The following is a 25,341-nucleotide window of genomic DNA, read 5'->3' as shown; positions in this document are numbered from 1 at the left end:
ATCGAGACCCACTTCATGGGAGTCCAATTCTAGAAGGGATGTGGAAATCCTGGGTGAAACACCCTCAGAGAGAATTTGATATCCTGGTGATAGAGAAGAATTTGAGGTTTCAATTAGGGTTGCAGCAGCACTTATTGAAGGACCTTCAACACCTACAACAACAAATAAAAATAATAAGGAAAAGCAACTCTAAAAGGCTATAAAAATAAAATCTCAACAAATTACTCAGTTGCAATGAGGCTCCCAAACCCAAGAAAGCAACCGAAACAAAAATAGATATCAAAATTTAAAAGGGTGATAAAACAAGAGCCATAAACAAAACTGAAAAGTGGTAATCTAAACATTACTTCATTAAATTTCTTTAATTATCTCCCTTTTCAAAAATTTCAATATTGAAATAATTTAAAATTAAATATTTTTGTTTTCCCTTGGCCTCATTTCTTTGTTGCTTGATGTAATTCCAGCGTGCAAATAATCACTTTATCAGTAAGGAATTACTGCAGAGTAAAACATCTGAACCTGTATATGTTTTCAATAGTTTCATAGATTATCAATAAGTATACAAAATAAATAAATTCTATAGACTCCCCCCTCAACAAAATAAATTCTTACATATATACTTGGTGCTTTGTGCAAAATTTGGCTTGGCCTGAACTAGTCCGGGTTTACCGCACATCTTATCCATGCCTTGTTTTGTATTATAAAAAAAAAAAAAAAACAGGAGTGTGACTACCGCAAAAACTAGAAACAACTGGAAGGCGATATGAAGCCCAAATTATATATTTCAATATATAACACAGCGATATAAACTGTACAAGAAAACCAGACATGGAGACCCGTCAAACAGGTATTTGCTATCGAAATTGATTGTAAAGCATGATTTCCCATTGCTTACAACATTTAAACTGTTGTTTATACTAAAAGAAAAAGAATGAAAGAAAATAATTAAAAACACTTTCTTATTGCTAATCCTGCCTTTTTGGCAGCTAACCTCAAATTTATTTATGTGAACTTTGTATTGGAAAATTAGAGGGTGGGGATGAAGTATTTGGACAGTTTGAAGTCAGAAAACAATTCTTTCAAAATTTAAAAAGGCGGTAAAACAGGAGCCTTGAACAAACTCAAGAGTGATAATCTAACGATTACTTCAATAAATTTTGGTTATTATCACCTTTTTCTCCAATTTTAGAATTGAAATAATTTAAAAAGCGTTTATCTGTTTAGAAAAAAAAAGAAGAAAATTTGAATTTGCAATTAATCCAACTATAGTTCAACTGAACAAGATCTATAAGACATTATTTGTTCCAAGCAGAAAAACTTCCAGGAGTGTGTTTTTGTTTGCCGAATTTTTTAGCTAGACAACAGCAGACAAAAAAAATTAACTCTTCTTTTATCTGTTTAGATTCAGCCATAGCAGTAGCCTATATTTAAAATTTCTTTGTTTCATAAAACATTTTATTTGACAAATATTAGTTTATTATTTTTAGATGAACAAAAGCTATTTTTAACGCCCATACACAACAATAAAAAACAAAGTAGTTGATAACTTTGAAAATTAATTTTAGTTTAATGGTTTAATTAAAGCATAAGTTTTCTGTAAGGTATGAACAAACTCAATGAGATTCAAAAAAGAATTATATTAGTCCAATCATATTAGGGTTTGAGGTGGAAGTAATCTTGGGCAGCGCTATAGTACTGCTTAAGTAAAGAGCACTGTGGGTACAATGTATTAATTTTTTTTTTTTTGGTCTTAGGCCAGGACACTTCCTATCGAAGGACTTGAAGTAGAAACTTCGAAAAGGGCTCATTCCATTGTAAATTGAAACTGCTAGTGTCCTTTTTAATAGTCAAAAGTGACTGGAGGGCAACTAAACCTTCTACCACGCCCACCATTTCCCCACACATTCAGTCAAAATGTTATGATAGCCATTATGTTCAACGTAGTTGAAAAGTCCGGAAATTATGTCTTTGAGGATGACAGCCCGCCTACAGCCCTCAAAGCAAGGGTTGTAAGTTATGTCCAGGCTGAATATAAGGTATATATAGAAAGGTTTATCGTATAAACTTCGGGCATGTGATAGAAATTTTGAGATGGCCCATGTGTTTTCTTAAAAACTTCAAAGAGCTCATTCGATTGGAAATTGAAAGGGCCCGTGCCCTTTCTAAAACTTGAAAAAGAGGGGAGGAAAACAACCCCTCCCACGCCCACTCTGTCCCCCAACCCGACCAAACCAACCTCTTATAAAGCTATTTTTTTCATTGAAATTAAAAGGTCCAGAATTAAGGTCGTTGAGCATTAAAACCTGACCATAGCCCTCAGGGCTCGTGTTGTAAGTTATGTCCTGGGTGTATATAAGGTACATATACAGACCGCGTGATCGTATAAACTTCTGAGAGGGCTCATTCGATTGGTAATCAGAAGTTATAATGCCCTGTTTAAGATTCAAAGAGATCGGAGGGTGTTTACATCTTCCCGACACCTAATATTTTTCAGAAATGTATTTGATTGAAATTTTGAGAGGGCTAAATTTTTATTTTGTTCACCGTAATTGAAAGGTCTCGACATTACGTCTTTGAGGATAACAATCCCCCACAGCCTTCAAAATTTGCCAGAAAAAGACCAAAACACAATTTGTGCTTGGCTTAAAACAGATTATGTTAGAAATGTTTTCACGTTTCTTTAATTTAACAATTGAAAAATTATCTAAACCTTAACAAATAAATGTCAGTTTAATGTTAAAGAAATGTCAATTTAATAGTATATGTCAATTTAACTGACAATCCACCGTCATTTGTTAGTTTTTATTCAGTATAGCATAAATTGTGAACTGGTCTTGAAAAGGCATAAGTATTATAAGCCCTACTCCTGTTAATTCTTGCTTACTTTTAGCTTGACTTGGTTATTTTTTGTAATTTCTGTTTATTTTTGTTTTCATTTATTTATTGATAGTGATTTGTGGTAGTTTTATGCTTGGAAGATTATTTGACCTTATTTTTACTCATTATTGGTTTAATGGCGCTATTTAATTTTCTTTGAAAAACATGTCTTGTAGAAAAAGTTTTTAAATTAATTCCATAAAAGGAGAGACTATGCATATGCATAGTACTAGCACCCAGTAACAACATATTAAAAACCAGCATTGCAACTTTTCCTAGTCTGCATACCTAATAGTGATTCCTGATTTTAGGCTAAGAAAAATATATTTTCTGCATTTTCTTTGATTCATTTGAGGGCAACAAAATTTGTCTTATATACATATAGTTGTAGATAAAATCACAATGCAATATGTAAAAGATTAAATCAAAATACAATAGTTTTGCAAGTATTTGAGGAAAGAGTGCTTGCAGCAACATGATCCTGAAAGTTGGGGATAGATAATTACACACGCTATACTATTATTTGATATTATAGATATTACACATGCTATGTAATTATAGATAATTAAACACGTTACGTGGTAATTAAACAATTTATATAAAAGTATCATTATATAACTTTTTAAAAATGCACAATATAAATTTTTTTCATCTGTTTTTTTTTCAATCGTAATTATCTTTAAGGATGTGGGGCAGACACAAAAAGATAAATGCAACTCATTTCAATTTCTGCATATAATTTCTTTAATTACTTCCTTGGAATACTAACCTAAAGAGATTGCTACAACACTTTACGGTGCCTAGTAAACGTAAATCTAATTTATTTTAAAGAGTAAAAACCAAACCAAAACATGGGGAGGGTAATTCATGGAGGAAGTAGTAATTCTTTCAATTTAAAAAAAAAAATACTAGAAATCCATTTTTCAAATGACCCAAAAGAGGCATTTTTCTAAATTTAGGACGGTTTATGCCCCCGGGATCTCCATTGAATTTCATATCTAACACAAAAACTGACTTTTGTCTCTATTGATAAAGCCCAATAGGACTTTCTGTCTCTGTCTGGGATGGGAGGATTAGTTCTATAAATAATTTATAGAACTAAGGGATTAAGGGAATCCATAAACACATTACACAAAATAGTTAGTAGTTGCTGTTAGAGGTAGTCATAGTAGAGCTTTCCGTTACTCACCAAATACTTGAACGCGAGAGCAATTGTTTTTGGTAAAGTACCACACACAGCATATCGTCAGTCGGTTACCAAAAGGACGTATCTCCATAATTTTAAATTTTCAGAAGAGCGCATACGAGCGTGGGGACTTGAAAATGATTGATTTAGTTTAAACTTTGGTTTGAATTATGTTTGCACTGGAATGGCCACAGCTCTTTGTTTTTTGTCTTGTTTCAATTTTTGTCAATAAAAAGTACGCTACTAGAAAAATCTGGTTTTCAAATGCCCCAAAAGAAGTATATTTCTAATTCTAGGAGGATGTATACCCCGTGGATCACAATAGAATTTCATATCTAACACAAAAACTGACTTTTGTCTCTATTATGGAAGCCCAATGGGACTTGTTATGCACCTCTAGTTTTATATTGCAAAACACATCATTTGACATGCAAACTAAAATCTTTTCAATTCACTTGCACAGAATGAATTCTGAAATTTATACAAATCTAGCATTTTTAATAAATTAATGTTCTAAAGTAAAAAATTCTGATCAACACAATACCAATCCATTTTCTGTTTGTTTCAAAAACTTAATTCTTCATGTTAGTTCAGGAAAATAATAAATCGATTTAAATGTTAATTGAGAAAGAAATATAAAAAGTATAGTTCTAAGCTGTATTCTCTGGCTTCCAGATATATAAAATTCACCAGCGACCTTTCAATAAACACTTTGAGAAATGTTGTTAAACTTCAAAACCAGTTTAGCAAATGCCTGGATACTGGAATAAGATAAGAGAAAAGTCAAGATTAAGATTTGTTAAGAGTCAAATTAGTTTAAAATACTAAAATGTAGTCCATCTACCCTAGTTTTCTTTTATGAAATGTTCATGATATACATGATTCTACAAAACCAAATTTTTTAAACATACCTTCACTGTCAAAACTGGTGGGCTCCAATTCCTGGGTGTCAGCTTCTGATTTAAATGATCCTGCAATGCTGGGGAAAGAAGTCAAAGGAACAGCTTCAAGCTTAGGAGACAAACAAATGTTCGAAATATCAAAGAGCTCCTCACTCTCACTAGGAAAAGTATCTTCAACTTCTAAAACAAAACATGAATAAAAGGGATATAAGACAACAGCAAAGCTTTCTTAACATATCCAATTGTTTTTCATTTTACAATTAATTTTAAAACCTTTTCAAAGAAAAGTAAAGGGTAACATTATTCTAAAGATGAGCACAAAAAAGGTCAATAATTTCTTAAGAATAGAACTACCATAAATCACTGACTACAAATAAACAAACTTAAATTAAAATGGATAACTCAGTGAAACTCAAAACAAGGAGAAACTACCACAAAGAGGAGTAGGACTCAGGACATATAGGCCTTCTAAGGACCAAAACATAATTTGCACTTTATTTAAAACAAATTTTACTTTGAGCTATGTTTTTATTTCTCATAACATCAAAAGAAATTATATCCCAATCAGAACTCATATTAAAGGAAAAAAACCATGAATGTGAATTGGCAATTTAATATATTCTGATATATATTTCTGAGTCTTAATAACTTTGGAGGTATTGAAGTTATGAAGAGTAAAACATTAAATTTTTATTTAATTTTTTTATTCTGGATAGAAAACACTGCATTTTCTTTCACTGTTAACATTTATACTGCAACTGTTTATTGAGTTTTAATTTTAACAAAGCATCCTTTAACACATTTTAGAAAGTTTCTAAATCTAGTATACGAATCTACTAGTTAAGTTGTTTATTTTGGTTTTTAAGTATAACTAAGCCCGTTACAAATATCTAAATTCACAATCAGGACAGTATTCAGGATTTTTATTTGGAGGGAGGGGGGTACTAAAACTTAAATAAGTGCATCAAAAATTACTTACATGTATTTTTACTACGCGTTTAAGAGTAAGAAAAAACATTTCAGGGGGGAGAGGGAGAGGGTTTAAACCCCCTTCCTCTTCCTGGATACAGCTTTCAAAAAAAAAAATAAACTAAAAACAGAATAATAGAGCCAAATCCAAGGGAAATTGAGGTTGAAAATTTTATATATTTTGATGATTAAGATATTTTTATAAAATTATAGTAAAACATTGCTGTTCAATTTTAACAAAGTATCCTTTAACACATTTCAGAAAGGTTCTGCATCTTTTACTTGTGGCTACAATATAATTGTGTTGTTTTTTTATCTTTGGTTAGGCCAGTTACAAAATACCTAAATAAACAATTTTAAACAACAGTATAAAAGAATTATGACTAGTAAAATAATTTTATAATTAATATAAGTATTTAGGCTGCCAAATAATAATCTTCACTTTTTTTTGTATTTTTTTTTTTTTTTAATTCATGCATTAAAGAAAGTTAAAATTATTATGCCATATTTTATGATTCCTTCACAAACATACAAAATTAAAGTTAATATTTTAATCTTTTATTTGCCTTGTGTGACAAAAGACTTTAATCTACCTTAGCTCATTAGGGTTTGATACAAGAGTATAGGCAGTTGCATATTTATTTGTAACTCTTTCCCTGAACAATATTTAAGAAACAAGATAACACGTGAAGTTATTTACTAAGGCAAATTTAGCTATAACTTTATTCTTTTACTTTAAAGTTAACTGAATAACTTACCTTTCTTAACAGCCCAAACTTCAGAAGGGGTGACATCTTCAGCCACTGGAATTTGAGGTAAGTCCATAATAGAGCCTCTGAATCAATTTAATACTACTTATCAAATTTACACTACCAGCAATAACACTTGAATAGAATACTCTAGTTTTACAGGGGGTTAGTAGAAGCACAAAGTCCCTAAAAATAAAAAAGCTACAGTGACTCCTTCAAAAAAAAAAAAACTGATTGTGTCTTGATGCAGTTAAACACATTATTTAAACTTCTTCAGCAATCAAAGCATTTGAAACATGATTAGTTTTTTTTTTTTAATAAAGAAAATGCTAAAATTTAAAGGCTGTCTCTTTATCTAACTGTAAATGAAGTATAGCACAAAAGATCCAGTATGGACCTTAATTTTGCTCCAAAGTACCAATTAAGGTATGTTTAAAATTTAACTTTTAGCCAACATTCAAAGTAAAACTGCATAATTGAGTTTTTTTATTACAAAATTTTAGTTCATGGAAAAGGATATATACTCATAATTACTTTAATTACCTATATTTTCACTTTGAATTAAATTAAGATCAATTGGGGCTGTTACATGCTCCATACTTGATGATGTGAATGAATAAACATCAACTACGTCCCACTATTAGCAAATTACCTTTATTTGATGCACTGATTGTTCAAAAATGATATGCTATGGCTTGTTCTCTAACAATTTTAGATGGAGCTGTAGGGCTTCTGTAAATACAAGTAAGTCTTGCAATACCAGGGTTATATGGAACCTTTAGATCAAAGTAGACCAACTCAACATAACCATGAATGGAGGGAGTATGTACCACTTTAACATTATATTCTGCTCTAACTATTACCAATACACCCCTTCTGCAATTACTTGAACTCAAGTTTCATATTACCTGCTATCCAAGAATACAGATATGACTATCCTACAATCAAGTATTACTATTATTGGAACTCACCTCTGTTAACATCACCAAATCATATCCCTTATTTGTTACAAGGGTTTTTACTTCCTCGATCTTATTGGTTAACTGATTAACATTGGCTACCAGTAATAAAAATTCCTCTCGTAATTGTATATAATCTTTTTCATCCTTGTCTGCTCTTCTTGGTTCTGAGACACTGTTGTCACTACACATCAACTCAAATGGAAGGGATGAAACATTATTACTACTTGAAAGAGATTCAGCAGTAACAAATGTTGCTGATTCCAAACTAGATATTTAATCACTTTGCATTCCATTATTTATATCAACAACACTCACAGATGAACAGTTTTTACTTTCAGAGGATAAACTATGGTTACTAAATACACTATAAGTAAAAGATAGAGCATTGCTACAAATTACTCCACATGCTCCAAGTTTTTTTTTTTAAATTGTTTCTCCTCTAATGACAAGATTGTTTTTGTCCTTAGATATCCGGCCCTACAGCTCTGTAACTAGAGCTCTACACTTTTCTCTATCCTCTTTTGAAATGTCTTTACGGATTTGGAGTCTAAACTGGATCCCAACTGCATATTTTGCAGCTAGTTCAGAATCTCCAAAAATAAAGATGGTTAAGAGTAGGTTGTTTTCCTTTCTTTGTTTTCTAGAAGAGGAGGCAATGAAAGCTCAAATACAGTATATCTTTCATTTAATTTGAAAAATAATTGCATAATAAAATTGTAGAAAATAAGCTTTTATTAACTAGGAAAAATGCCACTTTCCTAATGCAATTCAAACTCTAAACTAGAACCCAGGATGATGGGCTCTGGTTTTACTGAAACTCTACTCTTATATTTATTTTATATGCAGGGAATATTTTTCAGGGGGAGAATTATCAGAGAGGTGGGGATTTTACATGTTGTGAGGGGATATTTTCAGAGGAAAAATTTTCTGCAGAAGATGAATTGCCTGCAGGATCAATTTTCTGGGAGGAAAATTGTCTCATCTATAGTCTTAAATCATTAATTTTTTTATTTTTTTTGTCTATTATATTGTTATTATTATTATTATTTATTTCTAACCCACGCTGTACAGAGGTACAATACGTGAAGTATCACAAGGAAAAACACATTAAATGCAACACAAATCAATATATAAATCAAAGACTACTAGTTACAGAGCACAGTTTATATAATTATCCAGTATGATCATTCCCTATCTCACCCATTATAAAAACTCGGACAAAGGTGCAAGTGCTCCAGAGAACGTTTTTGCAGATAGAAACATAAGCGACATCAGATCTTTCCACGGGCAGACAAGTCAGACGCGAAACAATCGGAAACAAGTGGAAACCCGCTATTACAAATAATGCACTTTGTTGGAAACAATCAGAAACAGACTAACCCGCTAATGCAGAAAGAAGTGTGAGGAGCTTTTTGTTTGTACCAAGAATGAAGACCAGAAATGATCTGCGATAAACTTACTGGATAATTCTATAAACTGTGTTACAGAGTAACACATAATAATTTAAAAGAAACTAAAACAAAAAAGAAATAACATGAAAGGAGGGGGAAAAGAGGAAGAGAAAAAAACTCACAACTTGCAGAATCTAATCAGCAATAATATGCAGAAATATGACCACAAGCTGTCATTATTATTATCCTTTTTTGATTTCTACTCACTCTTTACAATACTAAAAAATGTAGAATGACCAAACAGAGAAAAACAACTAAACAAATAAAAGAAAAATAACTTACAACTGAAAAAAACCTGATAAGGTGATGGTGCGGATGAAAACGGATACAAGCAGTATTTGAAAGTTTTCTGTGTAGTGCTTCCAGTTTTTCAGTAATATTAGGAACAAGAAATTTATTTATAACTACCTGGTTTTTGGTCCAAGGTGGAAGAAACAACAAAAATTTACAAAACCTAAAATAATTAATCCAGATTCTTTTTAACTCATTTTTCTTAAGAAGGAGAAAAATTCCAGAAGCAAAAAGAATTGAATGTTCACAAAAAGTTAAGTAGAGCTTGGCCAATGCGAGTTTATTATATTTACCTCTATTGGCAACAATCTTAGCATATCCTAATTTAATTTTCATATTAATATCTGAGACTGTGCGCTGGCGCAAGCTCGGAAGACTATTAGTAATTGAAATACCGAGTCATCAAAGAGAATCTACAAGAGGGATAGTAAAGCCACTACAGCAAAGGGAAGTAAAAGAAATGTTATTAAAAGAAAGAAATTTACATTTATCTACATTAAGAGAAAGGCCTATGTCTGAAAAGGAAGTGGCAACACAAGAAACCATGTTAGATAAACCAGTTTTTTGTATGGCTTATAAGAAGCAGATCATCAGTGTAAGCCAGGTATGAAACATCAGAAAAACCGGAGAGATAGGTAGCCAATATCTTTGCCAGAACTCCTGAAACACATAAATTAAAAAGGGTTGGAGATAAAACTCCACCATGCCTTAAACCTCTTCTCAATTTAATAATAGATGCTGGCACAGATTTCGGCCAAAGAAAAGAATTAGAGTACCAGTACCAAAGAAGCAAAATAACCAATAGATTGACACTACAACCACAAAGAGCAGAAAAAAGCTGACTATGACATACACTATCAAAAGCTTTTGATAGATCTAAAGTACAAAGATATATACTCCTTCCCTTAGAAGGATTTTCAAGGAGCAAAGAAGATAATACACAATGTGCGTGTTGACAATCTACACACCTTATGCATCATGTATTTCTTGTCAAAATATTTGGCTGATTTATTTCCAGGGGAATTGTGAAAACCACTTGTTATAAGTTTAACCACTCAATTTTGATGGAATTGTTGAAATTTAGGAGATTGGCAAGTAAAATGATTATTGAAAAGGACATAAAATAGAACAGTAAATTTGTAGTTGGTTAGATAATTTAGCTAGGATGAAAGTGAAAGCCTCATTTAATGCCCTTTTATATGCTTTTTCATAATTCAATAATTGCTTCTGGGGCTAATTGCATCTTGAGCCCTTAAAGGCACCATCAAATGAGGTTTTCACTTTCATCCTAGCTAAATTATATGGTCCAATGCAAATTTACCATGAACTTTACCCCCTCCCTCTTCGCCCCCAATGTGCCAATATATACCCTCAATTGTTGATGGCAAGGTTTTGAATTACAAAGTTAAAATGGTTTAAGGTAGGAATGGGAAGGAAAATGGTGTATATTTGAGTTCCCTAATAAATGAGGTTTGAATTGTTATAAATAAGTATTTTTGGAATATATTGCTCATGAACAACTTTTTTTATAAACTAGTTATATATTTTCCACCCCTTTTCAATACCTTTACTAATGTTGATAACTTCTTTGTGGTCTCTTTAAGGGCTCAAGATGCAAATAGCCCCAGAAGCAATTACACAATTATGAAAGAGCATAAAAAGGCATCAAATGATGTTTTCACTTTCATCCTAGCTAAATTATATGATCCACTAGAAATTTACCATCTTGAGTTACAGCTCTTCTGAAGGAAACATCCCAATAAAACATACAGGACTATTTTACTCCTTATTTTATATTTTCAATACAAAATTCATTACTCTGACAAAAGCCATGCATTCTCTCCCTACCTAATAATATATTTCTTAGTGAATGCTATCAAAAGTAATTGGTTTTCTGTTGAAAAGTTGTTTGTGTGACTTGAACTTTAGTCTGAAACTGTTTTCAATATTTACCAAAGTTTATTTTAAAAGATGGATTCAACAGAGAAGAATAAAATATTTGTAGGCTACTAATAGCCTGAATATTATAAAGTAAGATTTCATTGTTGTCAGTTAGTTTCTTGGTATAAGCCTTGAGAACCACCTGAAGAAAAACAAATACAGCAAAATTCTGCTTTAGCTACTTATGGCTATCTTGGAAAGGGGTTAGGTTGGGAAAATTAAACTTTCAGGGATGGGTCTACAGGCTAAAGTCTGTCCTGGGAAGGTATTTTGAAGTACCTACCTCTACTCTTTCTCTGTCAAGAGGGTCCTGAAATTTTTCTACATGACCTATTGAAATTTTGACAAAACAACATTTTACCTGAATTTTCAGTTATCAGGTTTGGTACTTGTTTAGTATCCAGTAGACATGCAATATGTGAAGTTTCTTTAATGCTAATGAAACAAAAAAAGTATAATAAAAATATAATAGTTCAGAAACAAATTTGGGCTATATATTTGCACATTAGGGGTGGTGGGTAAAGCAAAGCATATATTAAATACATAACCTAACCTAGGTACCTTTTTTGGTAAAGTTTTACCAAATCATATTATTGAGTTAGGAATAAAGTGAATACACCATTTGATGCCTTTTTTTATGCTGATTACAAATGTAATAATCATTTCTATTGGAAATGAATTTCAGCCCCCCCCCCCTATATATGCCAATTCAGGGTTAGGTTGTAGATATATATACCCTGAATTGGCATTACATTGCAGCCTTAATTAGCCAACTAGTCAGCTAATATTAGAGTTCTATAAACAATATAAAATTAGCTAACTAGTTGGCTATTAATGTCCAATGTATAGGCTACATAAACTTTAGTTTAAAATAGTCAACTAGTCAGCTATCAAAACAGTTTCTAGTAGACTAAACATTCAAAATTATCTGACTAATTGGCTATTAAGATCCCATGTATATATGACCTTCATTTGTAAATAGTCAACTAGTCAGCTAGGCCTATCAATAAGGTTTCTAATACATATTAGAGCCTAGAATTAGCTAACTAGTTTGCTATTAAAGTCTCAGCTATATACACATTTAGATTAGCCAACCAGTTGGCTATTAGATCTCATTTATATATACACTTCAGAATGAATACCAGGATGAAGTTATCTCCGGGTTTATTTCCCTGACCTAAAATTGCTTACCCTATGGTTTTGAAAATACAAATTATCCTTAAAAAAAATTGCTGACACTTATAGCCATTCCATTCCAGAATTTGTATGTGGGTATATGGACTACCATGAAGTCCTTTCACCCCTTTGATTTTGTATCTTCAATCCTTCTTATTCTTCAGCTCAGTTATGTTTTTGAAATGGTTAGCAGTAATTCTATATCATTGTAAAAGCAGCACCTGAAAATTAAAAATACACTCCACTAGGCTTGTCATTTGAAGCCATAATTTTGATGATGGGTTGTGGGAAGCGCGAGTACCTGAGCTACCTGTCCCCAGCAATTTAAGGCCATAGGCCGGCCGGTACCAGTACGGCGCTTCCTACTCATTCTCGCTCTCTTCTGCACTGTAGAATTCTATCAATGTTCTCTTGTTGTCTTCTTGATCTGAATCATCAAGTTATAAATTGGTCTCTCAGTGTTAGGATGGAGTTTTAAATTGATGATGGTATCAAATGATTCTGGAACACCCATTTTCTGGCAGCTTAGTTTAATCTTAGTGATTTGTGGTGCCAGTACTAAACACTCAAAAAAGATATGTTGGGGGGTTTCCACTGATGTTTTACACCCTCTACAAAGTGGTGAATGATGGAGATTCCATTGGAATCGAAGAGAATTCAGCAACAGGTATCCAGATTTTAACCTGTAATACCACACCGAATCTTCCCTTGATTGAAATGGGGATAATATAGCTTCCATTTCCATTCCAGAATTTGTATGTGGGTATATGGACTACCATGAAGTCCTTTCACCCCTTTGATTTTGTATCTTCAATCCTTCTTATTCTTCAGCTTAGTTACATTTTTGAAATGGTTAGCAGTAATTCTATATCATTGTAAAAGCAGCACCTGAAAATTAAAAATACACTCCACTAAGCTTGTCATTTGAAGCCATAATTTTGATGATGGGTTGTGGAAAGCGCGAGTACCTGAGCTACCTGTCAGCAGCAATTTAAGGCCATAGGCCGGCCAGTACCAATACGGCGCTTCCTACTCATTCTCGCTCTCTTCTGCACTGTAGAATTCTATCAATGTTCTCTTGTTGTCTTCATGATCTGAATCATCAGGTTATAAATTGGTCTCTCAGTGTTAGGATGGTGTTTTAAATTGATTATGGTATCAAATGATTCTGGAACATCCATTTTCTGGCAGCTTAGTTTAATCTTAGTTATTTGTGGTGCCAGTACTAAACACTCAAAAAAGATATGTTGGGGGGTTTCCACTGATGTTTTACACCATCTACAGAGTGGTGAATGATGGAGATTCCATTGGAATCGAAGAGAATTCAGCAACAGGTATCCAGATTTTAACCTGTAATACCACACCGAATCCTCCCTTGATTGAAATGGGGAATTCAGGAATGGGGTGTACTTTGTTTTTCCACGGTGTTTTATAATGTCTCAAAGGTTTCTAAGTTTTGAGTCTGGGGGGGGCACGCATTTGCCCCTTCTTTAGCTAGCCTATTGGCTGTCATGTTGTGGATCAGTTCTTTATGGCTAGGGATATGGTGGAAGCAAACTGAAGTGTCCATATTCTTAAGGCTTAGGAGAGAATCTCTAATAGATTTTAAATCTGAATCAGCAGCCTCATAATTTATTTTTTTGATTATTTGGATGGCAGACTTAGAATCTGTGAGAATTAACACTTTTTTTGAGGCTGGTCTAAGGTTGACCATAACTTCCAGTGCTTTTAGAATGGCAAACAACTCTGCTGACAAAATAGAAGCATTGAATGGGAGAGTTACTGAAATATTCAAAGAAACATGTGGAATGCAAACCCCTGCTCCTGCATTTGTTCCTTTTACTCAGCCATCAGTATAAGCTTGAGTATGTTCAGGAAATAATGAGGAAATTTTATTGGCAAAAAGCTGACAAACAAACTGATCAGTATAAAAAGATTTATCCTTCGGGAGCAGTTGGAGATGGCACTCAGGGTCAGGGGCCTCCAGTTCCCAAGGCGGGGAATTTGGAAAAGGGTAGCTATCTGCATGTTCATTTCTCCAATTTGGATGATCTTTCAGGTACTGACACCAAGAAGACTTATGGCGCTGAGGCTTGCTAGGGTTTGCAAAAGTGGCTGGGACGACTGCATGTATATCACCATAATATTGTATTTTTGTAAAGTAACAGTTTCTCTGCATAGTAGCTCTATCTTTCAGAGCAGGTAGTCCAGAAAACTCTTTTAGCTTATCTACTGCAGTATGTTTATGCAGTCTCAATGCAATTCTTATGGCTGAGTTTTGGAGTGTCTCAAGGGTTTTGAAAAAAGTTGCAGGAACATTTACGAGGAAATGAATGCCATATTCCATTTTTGAGCGAACATACAGTTTATAAAAATCAATAATCAATTTTGGTGAGGATCCCCATTTAGATCCTGCAAGTCGCTTTAAGATGATGAGTCGCTTTAAGATTTACAATCTCAGCATCTCCACAGGTGGTTTCCATTTTAAACGGCAGTCAAGGGTAATACCCAGTAGACAGGCAGATGGCTGATAAGCTATTGTGCTCCCTTCTGTCACTAAGGGTTTAGGGAGAGTTGTTTGTCGGTTATAAAACATTATTGACTTTGTTTTTGGGACCGAAATGGGCAGACCAAAAGCTTTAGAAAACAGACACACATCATCTATGTCTTCCTGGATTATGCTTTGGAGTAAGTTTATATTTTTGTGTCTATTCCACACCAGGAGATCATCAACAAAATCCTCCATTTTTTGACCGACTTCTAAGTATTTATTCAGAAATACACAGTGTAAAAAAAAGAGGATTTATGATAGTTCCTTGTGGTAGACTCTCTTTATCTTGTTTTCTTGAAGACAAAGTTTCATTTATCTGAACTTGAAAAGATCGATCACAAAGTAGATTATCTATCATTGATACCACTATTGATGGAAAATTTTTATTATTCATAACTTCTAGTAACTTCTTGTGTTTGACGTTTCCATATGCATCTCTCCAATCAAACATCACAGCAATTCCAAATTCACTATTTTGCAGAGCCTCTGCTATGTCTACTTCAATTCTGGTTATGTTGTCCATTGCACTGTGACCCTTTCTGAAACCTGTTTGGGATTGGGGTATCATTTGATTGACCTCTGCAAACCATTCTAATCTCTTTAACATCATACGTTCGAATATCTTGCCCATGGTGGTGAGGACTGATATTGGTCTATAATATATTGGGTCAATGGGTGATTTCCTAGGTTTGAGGATTGGGTGAATGAGGGCAATCTTTCAGGGATCAGGGAAATTCCCTTCTCTCCATGAAATATAGCATACTTCAAGAAGTTTTTTTCGAAAGGCATGAGGTGTTTCAATCAGCCACTTTATGGGTACCTCATCATAACCTGGTGCTAAATTTAGATTGCACTCTTCAATAGCTATCTCTAGCTCAAATAATGCAAAAGGTAAATATTAAAGACTTTTTATGTTGTGCTACTGAAGAGAGGACACATACAGGTGGGTTTGGCAAAAAAGCTTCTATGTTATTCTTCATGTATGTTTTTGCAAATATCTCAGCTTTTAAATTGTCAGATGTTATTAGCTGACCCTGGTGTTTTGTTTCATACTTGCGATCATCAAGTGCCATTTTGTTGCCATTTATCTTGCTTATATATTGGAGTATCTCAGGTACTGCAGTGCGATGGTCTACTTTAGTTATAAATTTATCCCATGTCTCCTTTTTAGCCTGTAGACACGTATTTTTCCCTATTGCCGAGCTGCGTTTATATTCAATTACTGTGATCATTGATGGATGTCTTTGGAATGCCTTTCTTTCTGTGTGTTTAGCTTCCACTGCAGCAGTGCATAAATCATTCCACCAGTCTTTAGCTCTTTTATTGCCACGGGAGGTCCAATCATTATTGTTTGTCTTAGGGATTGTTTTTTGGGCGGCATCCATGATAATTTTTGTTAGGGTATTCACTTTATCATCAATTAGGAAAGAGTTTTCCAGCAGAGTATAATCAGCTTCTTGCAGCATTTGCTTGAACTCTGGCCATTTACCTTTCTTGTTAATAAATTTCCTTTTACGTGGTTTTGTTTCACAAGAAATGTGTTAGATAATTTTCTTTATAGCACAGTGATCACTATGTAGATCTGGTACTCTACTAATTAACACCTGATCAATAGCCGAAGTAGAACCTAGTTGGATGTCTATGGTTGAATGTTTGCTATTTTTGGAATTGTAATATGTTGGTAAATTATATGGTGTTAGAACTACTATGTGATTATTTTCCAATAACAGTCTTTCCACATTTTTTGCAGCTCGATTTGATTGCTCAACATCTTCCCAATGTGGGCTGTGTGCATTTAGGTCACCAAAAATAAAGAGGTTTTGCCCTTCTGCTTCAGTTGATAAAATATTAAACACATCTACGTCACCCTTTGGGTTGTACATTGATTTAATTCTTAGTGTATCACCTGAATTTAAAGTAATTGATACTCCCACCACATCGACTTTGTGATCATGTTGCAATAGTGGTAATGGTGAATGAACTAAACACTCATTGATAAAAATAATCACCCCCCTCCTTTTCTGCCAGAATCTCTATCTTTGCGGTATCATTTATATCCTGGAATGGCCACTCTTTTAAGGTTACTCAAATTTGTTTCTTGGAGACAAATTATATCCACTTTCTCTTTATTTAAATATGAGCAGAGTTCCATTATTTTCATTTTATTCAGTGAGAATGTGTTCCAATGCAGTGCAATCAGTTTATCTTTGATATTAATCTTGTTAGTCAGTTGGGTGGGCATTTTTTTAATCGTTGGGGGATTTGAATATTTTTGTCAGCAGCTATAGCAACTAGCTCCATAAATTCATGTGTTACTTCTTTCAGCAAGGACTCTGGAAAGTACTTCTCTAGTGCTTTCTCACTTAATAAGCCTTTCATATGTATGTCATAATTTGATGTTCGAATAAGTTCCTGGGTAATAATGAATTTTGACAGATTTCTAAGTTGGTTACCAACTAAAATTGTAGGTGTTGGGGATTTAATTTTCTTCTGGGAGGTTCAGTGCCTTTAATAGATAAGGAGGTTGGTCTTATTGGTTGCATAGAGGATGGACTTGTTGAAAGTCTTCCTAATTTTTGGTCAAGTCTGGGGAAAGAAGGGCTAGTCAAACCTATGGGAGACTCAGTAGTTGACAGGGAGGAAGTCTCATTAAAGCTAGTAGAAGGTAATTTTTTCCATACTTGCTGCGGATGTCTTCTCTGATCTTGGACAGGAGTTGATGTTCTGGAGGGTGTATTAGAGAAGTTTAGCTGAGGTTGTCTTGTCTCTTTTCTCATAGTATTTGCAACTATAGGTGCTGTTATATTTTTTTCCTGAGCTATTTTTGTAATATGACTTCTTATTTTGTATTTGGTACAAAGATTTCTGTTTTCAGAAAAGTGTGAACCACCACAGTTTGTGCACTTTTTTTGGTTTTGGCAATTGGTTTCCAAGTGACCCCTCAAAGTGCAATTTTTACAAACATCAATTGTGGCAAATGGGCAAAATTTTTGTGTGTGCCCTAATTTTAAGCAATGTTTACATTGGATTGGTTTTTCATCATAGTGTCTAAAGGCAACTCTTCCCCCAAATAAGAATAACTTTTCTGGTGAATACTCTCCTTCAAATAAACACAGAACTGAGTTGCTAGGAACTAGTTCATTTTTATTATTTCTTTTCTTAAGTCTTGTTGCTGACTTTAATTGGTAGTTCGAAAGGGCATTATCAGTAAGGCCTTCTTGGATATCACTATCCTCGTATAGATTTGATACATTATAAATGACTAGCCTAGTTTCTTTTTGAAGAATTTGTTCTTTTGGTTTGCAGGTTACTGGCATGTTACCAATAAGTTTCAGATCCAGTAAAGGGGTCAGACAAGCTGCATCCTTTGCATATACCTCAGCCTCTCCATTTCTATCTATGAATAGGTCATTTCTCAATTCCTTTCTCGATTTCTTAAAAATATTCATTCTAAGAAAATCAATGTGTTTTTTGGGTTCAAATTTTGGGAGTGGGGTATTTGTATTTGTCTTAGCTGGTGAAATTACTACAGCAAACATGGGGATGGATATTTCATTACCAGGTGTTGGGGCTGTTGAATCATCTGAAGTTGCTGATAGTCTAAGGCCATCAACCTTACGTTTTGTGGCATTCTTTTTCTTATGTTTTTGGACAACTTGGAAATCATCCCATGCCAGATGGTTTACACCACCCGGTAGTATACAATTTGGGTCACTCTACTGGGGTGATCCTACAGAGATCATTGTACCATCACTAGAAATAGATGTACTTGATGGCAGTCTAGAGGTGGCTGTTACAAGTTTTCGATTCTCAATGTTTGTAGGGTATGGAGTATGGGGAGGGAATAGCTGCATCACTCCAGGGAAGAGCCTGGTTCCCTTCCATACGGGGGTCAGGTGGGTCTTGTTTTGACATCAGTCACAAAAAAAAGCAATAGGCTATAGCCTATCTAAAAGGCACTAAACCTAGTTAGTATAACAAAGATAATACTTGATGAAAGGCAATCCTTTGGGTGTTCCAACAATAATATATTTAGTAAATATATAAATTGCTACCATGCGGTTACATCCGGGTTGCCGGGCAGCAGTGTGGCCAGATCGTGAACAAAAAAGTAAGCCACAGCCTTTGAAAAACAAGCCAAAAATAAGCCAGACAATTTTTTGCCCAAAATCTAACTTTACTTTTAATGGTGTCCAAGTTTTGACAGCCGTTTTATAGAAATACTCACCACTATTCAGGTCCTTTGATTCTTTCTACTGGCATTATCCACCTTTCAATTTGTTCCCTGGTTTGCGGAAGTTCAGTTCCAGTGTAGAGATTATTTTGAGGCTGCATTTAGTAGAATTGCGATAAACCGCTACCCCATGTGGAACTCTAGAGACTTTACAGAAATTCCCGCGCGCTAGGTTCAGAAAATGCTCGACCATGCTTACTTTCCTGTCCAACAGTTCGGGGAAAATTATTGACGAGGACGCCCACCGGCTCGATTTCCCCTGTGTTAGTTCAAGCACTGTCCGTGTGTGCACCGCAATATCTGTATCCCATAATTTCACTGAGTCGGACCTCCAATTACTATAATGATACTCTTTGACCCAATGCGGCACAACTTACAATGCCTGCCCCAGGCCCTGGGGGGTAGTGAGGACACCTGAATTTTTGCTATCTGACTGTTGAGCAATTTTTAACTTAAGGGCTATCTCAAAATATTTATGGGAGGTATTTAGGGAAAAGGAGCATGGGGGGGGGGCTAGTTGCCCTCCAATCTCTTTTTACTCTTAAAAACTGAACTAGAACTTTCAACTTCCAATCAAATGAGCCATCTCTGAAGTTTTTACAAGCATCCCTTCAATAAGAGCCATATATTCCCCAGGGCGTAACTTACAACACCTGCCCCTGGGCCCTGGGGGGCTGTGTTGACCCTGGAGTTTTTGTTATATTATCTTTGAACTATTTAAAAAAAAGCTATCTCAAAGTTCTGATCGAATAGTTTTTAGGAAACAAGATACGGGCGGGGAGAGGGGCTAGGTGCCCTCCAATCCCTTTTGACTCTTAAAACTGAACTAGAACTTTCAATTCCCAATTAAATGAGCCCTCTTTGAAGTGAATATGAGCATCTTTTCCATAAGACTCATATATGCCCCCAGGGCACAACTTACAATGCCTGCCCTGGGCCCTGGGGGGTTGTATTGGCACCAGAATTTTTGTTATATGATCTTTGAACATTTTTATTGGATACATTTAAAATTTTTATTGGATGCATCAGAAAAAAAAGAGGTTTGGGGGGGGAGCTGGCTTACCCTCCAATATCTTGTGATGCTTAAAAAGTGAACTAGAACTTTCAATTTCCAATTTCCAATCAAATGAGCCCTCTCTGAATTTTATATGAGTATTTCTTCCATTAGGCCTAGTGCCCAAAACCTCCCTCCCCCATGTAAAAAATTCATACATCTTTCTCAATAGCAAATACTTTATATAAACAATGGACAAATGTCATAGCTTAAATACCTTTGTCCAGGGGTTTTGTGGGGTCAACTTACAATCGTAGTTATGTTATTCTGACTGATTAAATTTTTTAAAAATGAATATTTTCCTGGTTAATTTTTATTATAAGCCCATCCAGCATGAGCAGTCTGGAGGAGAGTATGGAGGAGTTGAAATCAAATTTAATTGGAGATCAATCACCCCAGGGTTAAACTAGAATTCCTCCCCTCAAAATAGGAACAAATTGAATCCCAAACTGCAATCCATGATTTCAAACAGCTCTTAAAAAGGGAATTTAATGGATATGCCCAAGTTTATGTTGATTGATCTTTAAGTGAAGAGGGATGTGGAAGTGGATGCTTTTTAAAAGAGCTAAGTCTATGCATTGTGAAAAAACACAAGGCAGGGACCAGCACACTAACAGCTGAAGTAGCTGCAATCAATTTGTGCTTAGAGACCCTAATTAAAGTGAAACAGAACAATTGACATATAGCAATATTCTCTGACTCTAAATCTGCTCTCTATATCCTATGAAACACTAAGTTTGAAACACTGTGCATAGGCCTACATCAAACCAAAGAAAACCTAAGCAGCCTTGGAAGATTAGGCTTTGTTACTAAATTTCAATATATACCTAGTTATCTAGGTAAAGAAGGAAATGAAAAAGCAGACAAGATAGAAAAGCAAAAAGCCAAATGGAACCAGTGAAATCTCTAACTATAAGGGATACAACTAGATTATGACTAAAAACATTCGACGCTTCCCTTGCTCCCGGTGATCGACGTACGCTCCGAGCATTCATTCCTGCCCACCGACTGTGATTTTTGGACGCTCTGCTGTTTCATTCCGCGGGTGAAATGGGGACTGATTCGAGAGAGATAAAAATGATCTATAATCCTGTCCTGAACTTTGTTTATCGTGCGAATAAGGCGGGAAACGCAAGTGTAGATATTATCTCGAAAGCGACACAATATTATAAGCCTGATATACTGTTGAAAGCCAAGGAAATTATCTGGCCGATGGCTGGAAAGACTACTCGTGTGTCAGAGCGTGTCAAGGCGCTTGATATTGTGACTGATCTGATCGGAGCTGTTCGGCAGTGTGACGAAAAGAAAATAGCTCTTCCTAAGTTTGTCATATATGAACCGGATGAAGTGCCGATAAGTCCTGGTGAGGTTACTGCTACTCTCACCAGGAAACTGAACGAAGTCTGCAGCAGTGTTGAAGACCTTAAACAACATATAACCACTCTAAAGTCTCAGCCTAGCTTTGTGCCTCAGGTCCCCAGTGTCACTTCTCAGCCGAAACCTACTTACTCGGTTATCTTGAAACAACCAGCGAAAGGTCTTGTAAAGCTGGATGACCGCAAAGGCTATATTGAGAGCCTCGCGGATGCCGCTTGTTGTTCTCATATTATGGACCTGAAACCTCTTCAGAAAGAGTGGCGGATTGTCCTTGACGATAAGGACGCCGCGACTACACTTGCTAATGCAGTTAAGGATGCTAAATTGAAGTCGCCTTCATGCTTTGGTATTATACGTCATATCCCAGATGATATCGAGGACATTGATCTATGTGGTTTGATTCAGAACTGTGTTAAAGCAGAAAGGATACGAAAAACTCGATCGTTCAAGCTGCTTTTCGACAGTAAGATGCACTTACTCAAAGCAATGGAAAACCCTGTGACCTTTGGCTATGAGAAACACCGAATTCAGGAGTATAAATTCCTGCCCATGCGTTGCTATAACTGTCAACAGTTTGGACATGCAGCTCAAACGTGCAAAAATGATACCAAGTGCTCTCGCTGTGCCGCTTGTCATAAAAATTCGAAAGAGGACCCTTGCAATAATGATGTGAAATGCGCACTATGCAGTTCTGCGGACCATCCTTGCTTTAGTATCAAATGCCCAGTAGCAATGAAAATCATGGCTAGTAAATGATTGCTCCCCAACTAAAGGTTTGCTCGTGGAACATTAACGGAAATGTTATTGAAAAGCTACCGTTTCTCGAAAGTGCGCTATGTTGCAACGATGTGCTCTGTTTGCAGGAGCACTTCCTGTCGACATCCTCGGTTTCTCTTCTGAAGTTCAGTGACAATATTCAAGTATTTTCGGTGCCTGCTGTGGCTTCGGGTCGAGGAAGACCATCATGTGGCGTTGCCATACTCGTTAATTCTCACCTGGCTGTCCAGCTGTTTAGTCAAAATGAATGTTTTGTGGCTGTAAAAATCGGTGAAGCTTACGTATTCTCTGTTTATCTCCCAACCGATTACCGCGACATTGCTTCAGAGGAGAGATTCAGTGTTGCATGCTCCCAACTGGTGCGTTCCGTTCAGGACTGTCATGATAAGCATGGGCAGGTGATTGTTGTGGGAGATTTCAACTGTGATTTAAACGATAGTAATAGCGCAAGGTCTCAAATCCTGTTGCCCGCTCTTGCCGACATGCACCCCGTACCAAATGACTGCTGTTTCACATATGTGCACAATTCAGGCTCAACAAGCTCTTTGGATTTCTTCGTCTGCTCGAACAGTGTGAAATCACTTAGTGTTAGCCGTGTCGATACTGGCTTATCGGTATCCGATCATTTCCCTATAACCTGCTCATTTGAAATTGCTATGCCTGAAATCAGCTACCCAAGGAAAAGGAAGTGGTATTTTAAATCTGAATGGAATAAAGTCAACCCTAGTGCATATTCTAGTGTTCTTGATAGCGTGTTGGCGAAAATCAAGATACCGGTCCAGTTACTACAGCAGAACGCTAAAATATCAGTCAGTGAAAAGCAGATTCTTCTAAACATATATTGCTCTGAGCTTACCCATGCGATGCGGTGTGCCGAAACAGCTGCTGTACCCAAACGCAAAGTGCGCGTGGGGTCTGAAGTTCCTAAGTGGTCTCTTAATCCAGAGCTGGCTCACGCGTGCGAGTCTTCCAAATTTTGGTACCGTTTGTGGAATAGCTGTGGTAGACCCCGTTCTGGCGCTGTGAATGATGTAAGACTCTACACCAAGCATCAGTTTTCTAAAATTCTTACTAAACACAAAAGAGCTGTGATTGATGGATATAGTGAAAGATTGTCAGGAAATCCCAATGAAATATGGAAGTTCATTTCAAAGAAGAAAGGTGGTTGCGAGTCAAGTGATCAAAAGATACCATCAGAGCAAGAATGGGTTAAATATTATACTAGTGAATTTTCACCCCCAGATACCGTTTTGGAAGAAGATTTCTCTACGCAGCTTGTTGCGACTCTGGGTGATTGTGATTCGGGTCCCAGTTTCACGGTTAGTCTGGAAAAAATTAAACAGTGCATTCTAAAACTGAAAAAGAAATTGTCATGTGGAATCGATCAGTTATGCGGTATGCACCTCGTGCACGGAAGTATAAATCTGTTGCACCACTTGGGTCTACTATTCCAAACTATATTCAACTGTGGGTTAGTCCCCGATGTGCTCTGTGCTGGTGTTGTAACCCCGGTGGTTAAGAAAGGAAAGGATAAAAGTAAATGCAGTTCATATCGGCCAATCACGGTTTCCTCGGTAATGTGTAAATTGCTAGAGCTGATAGTTATTGATGAGATAACAGAAGTCTGTTCGACACCAGAAAATCAGTTCGGTTTTAAAAATGGTTACAGTCGTGAACATGTACATAGTGTTATTGCTAATGTTTTAGTTGATGTTGAAGAGAAAGACGATATTCTTCTTATGGCCGGTCACGACGTTTCGCGTGCGTTTGACTCGGGAATTCATCCTCAGCTTTTAATCAGTGCTAAGGATCGTGGTCTTGATCGCTCAATTTTACGTGTTTACAGGAATATGTACAGCAAACTGTATGCTGTTATTAAAGTGCCGACACGAGATGGTTTTGCACTTTCGAAGTGTGTAATACGTGTATGGAAAGGTATTAGGCAGGGGGGTGTATCTTCACCCCCACTATATAATAACAGTGTCCTGGAGGCCCAGAAGAAAGTTCGCACGACATTTATCTACCGAGGCCTTGATATGTCGCTTCTGAACTACGCTGACGATATATTGAATCTCAGCAGGACTGTCTCGGGTATAGAGGAAAATTTTGATATTTTATGTATTGAGTATAGGAAAATCGGATTGAAGTTTAATGCTGAGAAGAGTGAGGTTGTCGCATTTGGTAAATCGCGTAACCGGCCCTCCCCGAATAATGTTTGTCTAGATGGTCATCCGATACCTCTATCGCCAAGTATCAGTTACCTTGGACTTCCGATTGGGAGTGATCTGAGGCATACCCGATCGCTTTTGCTAGAATTTGTTGGTTCGAAGCTTCGTAAGACATATGGTATGCTTGTTCCCTGTAAAGCTCGATACAAAAGAAGTATATTATCAAAAATTTACAATGCATTTGCTATGCCCCTTTTGCTTGCTTTTTCACCCTTTTGGAGTATATTAACTATCTCGGATAAGAAGACGCTACGAACGTTGTTTTTTTCGGTATGCCAAGTTCCTCCTTGGCATACCCTCTTTGGGCCAGAAACCGGTGCCTGGTTTCTGTATATGGGGTCACAGATCCTTTTAAAGCAATCGCGGAACGGAGACTGCGTTTTGAGAAGTCGCTGGATCCGACGAATACCTTGTTTAGTGCCTTTATGTACTTTGTTACTGTCTAAATTTTTACTCCGATTTTACATCATATGTGTTTTTCGGGAAATAAATTTATTGATTGTTTGTTTGATTGATAATTGCCCCTATTTGTATTTTTTTTTTTTTTTTTTTTTTTCTTGTCTGTTCTGCTCTGTTTTGGTTTTTTTTGTATTTTTCAGAATTTATTTTTTTTTTT

At 35.6% G+C, this 25,341-nt stretch overlaps 1 long non-coding RNA gene across 1 annotated transcript; it reads right to left on the bottom strand.

Moving 5' to 3' along the window:
- On the bottom strand, positions 1-12,874 carry LOC148942354 (uncharacterized). The gene is made up of 3 exons (XR_016143159.1): positions 12,806-12,874; positions 7,655-7,837; positions 1-152 (listed from the first exon to the last, which is right to left on the bottom strand). It is a non-coding gene; the product is annotated as an uncharacterized LOC148942354 (long non-coding RNA).
- Between the last annotated feature and the right edge of the window lie 12,467 nt (positions 12,875-25,341).

This window comes from Artemia sp. Qi Xiang Cuo, chromosome 17 (assembly GCF_049724085.1).
Source record: "Artemia sp. Qi Xiang Cuo chromosome 17, ASM4972408v1, whole genome shotgun sequence".
In the NCBI taxonomy this organism is placed as follows: domain Eukaryota; kingdom Metazoa; phylum Arthropoda; class Branchiopoda; order Anostraca; family Artemiidae; genus Artemia; species Artemia sp. Qi Xiang Cuo.
This window is presented reverse-complemented; position numbering and strand designations above follow the sequence as displayed.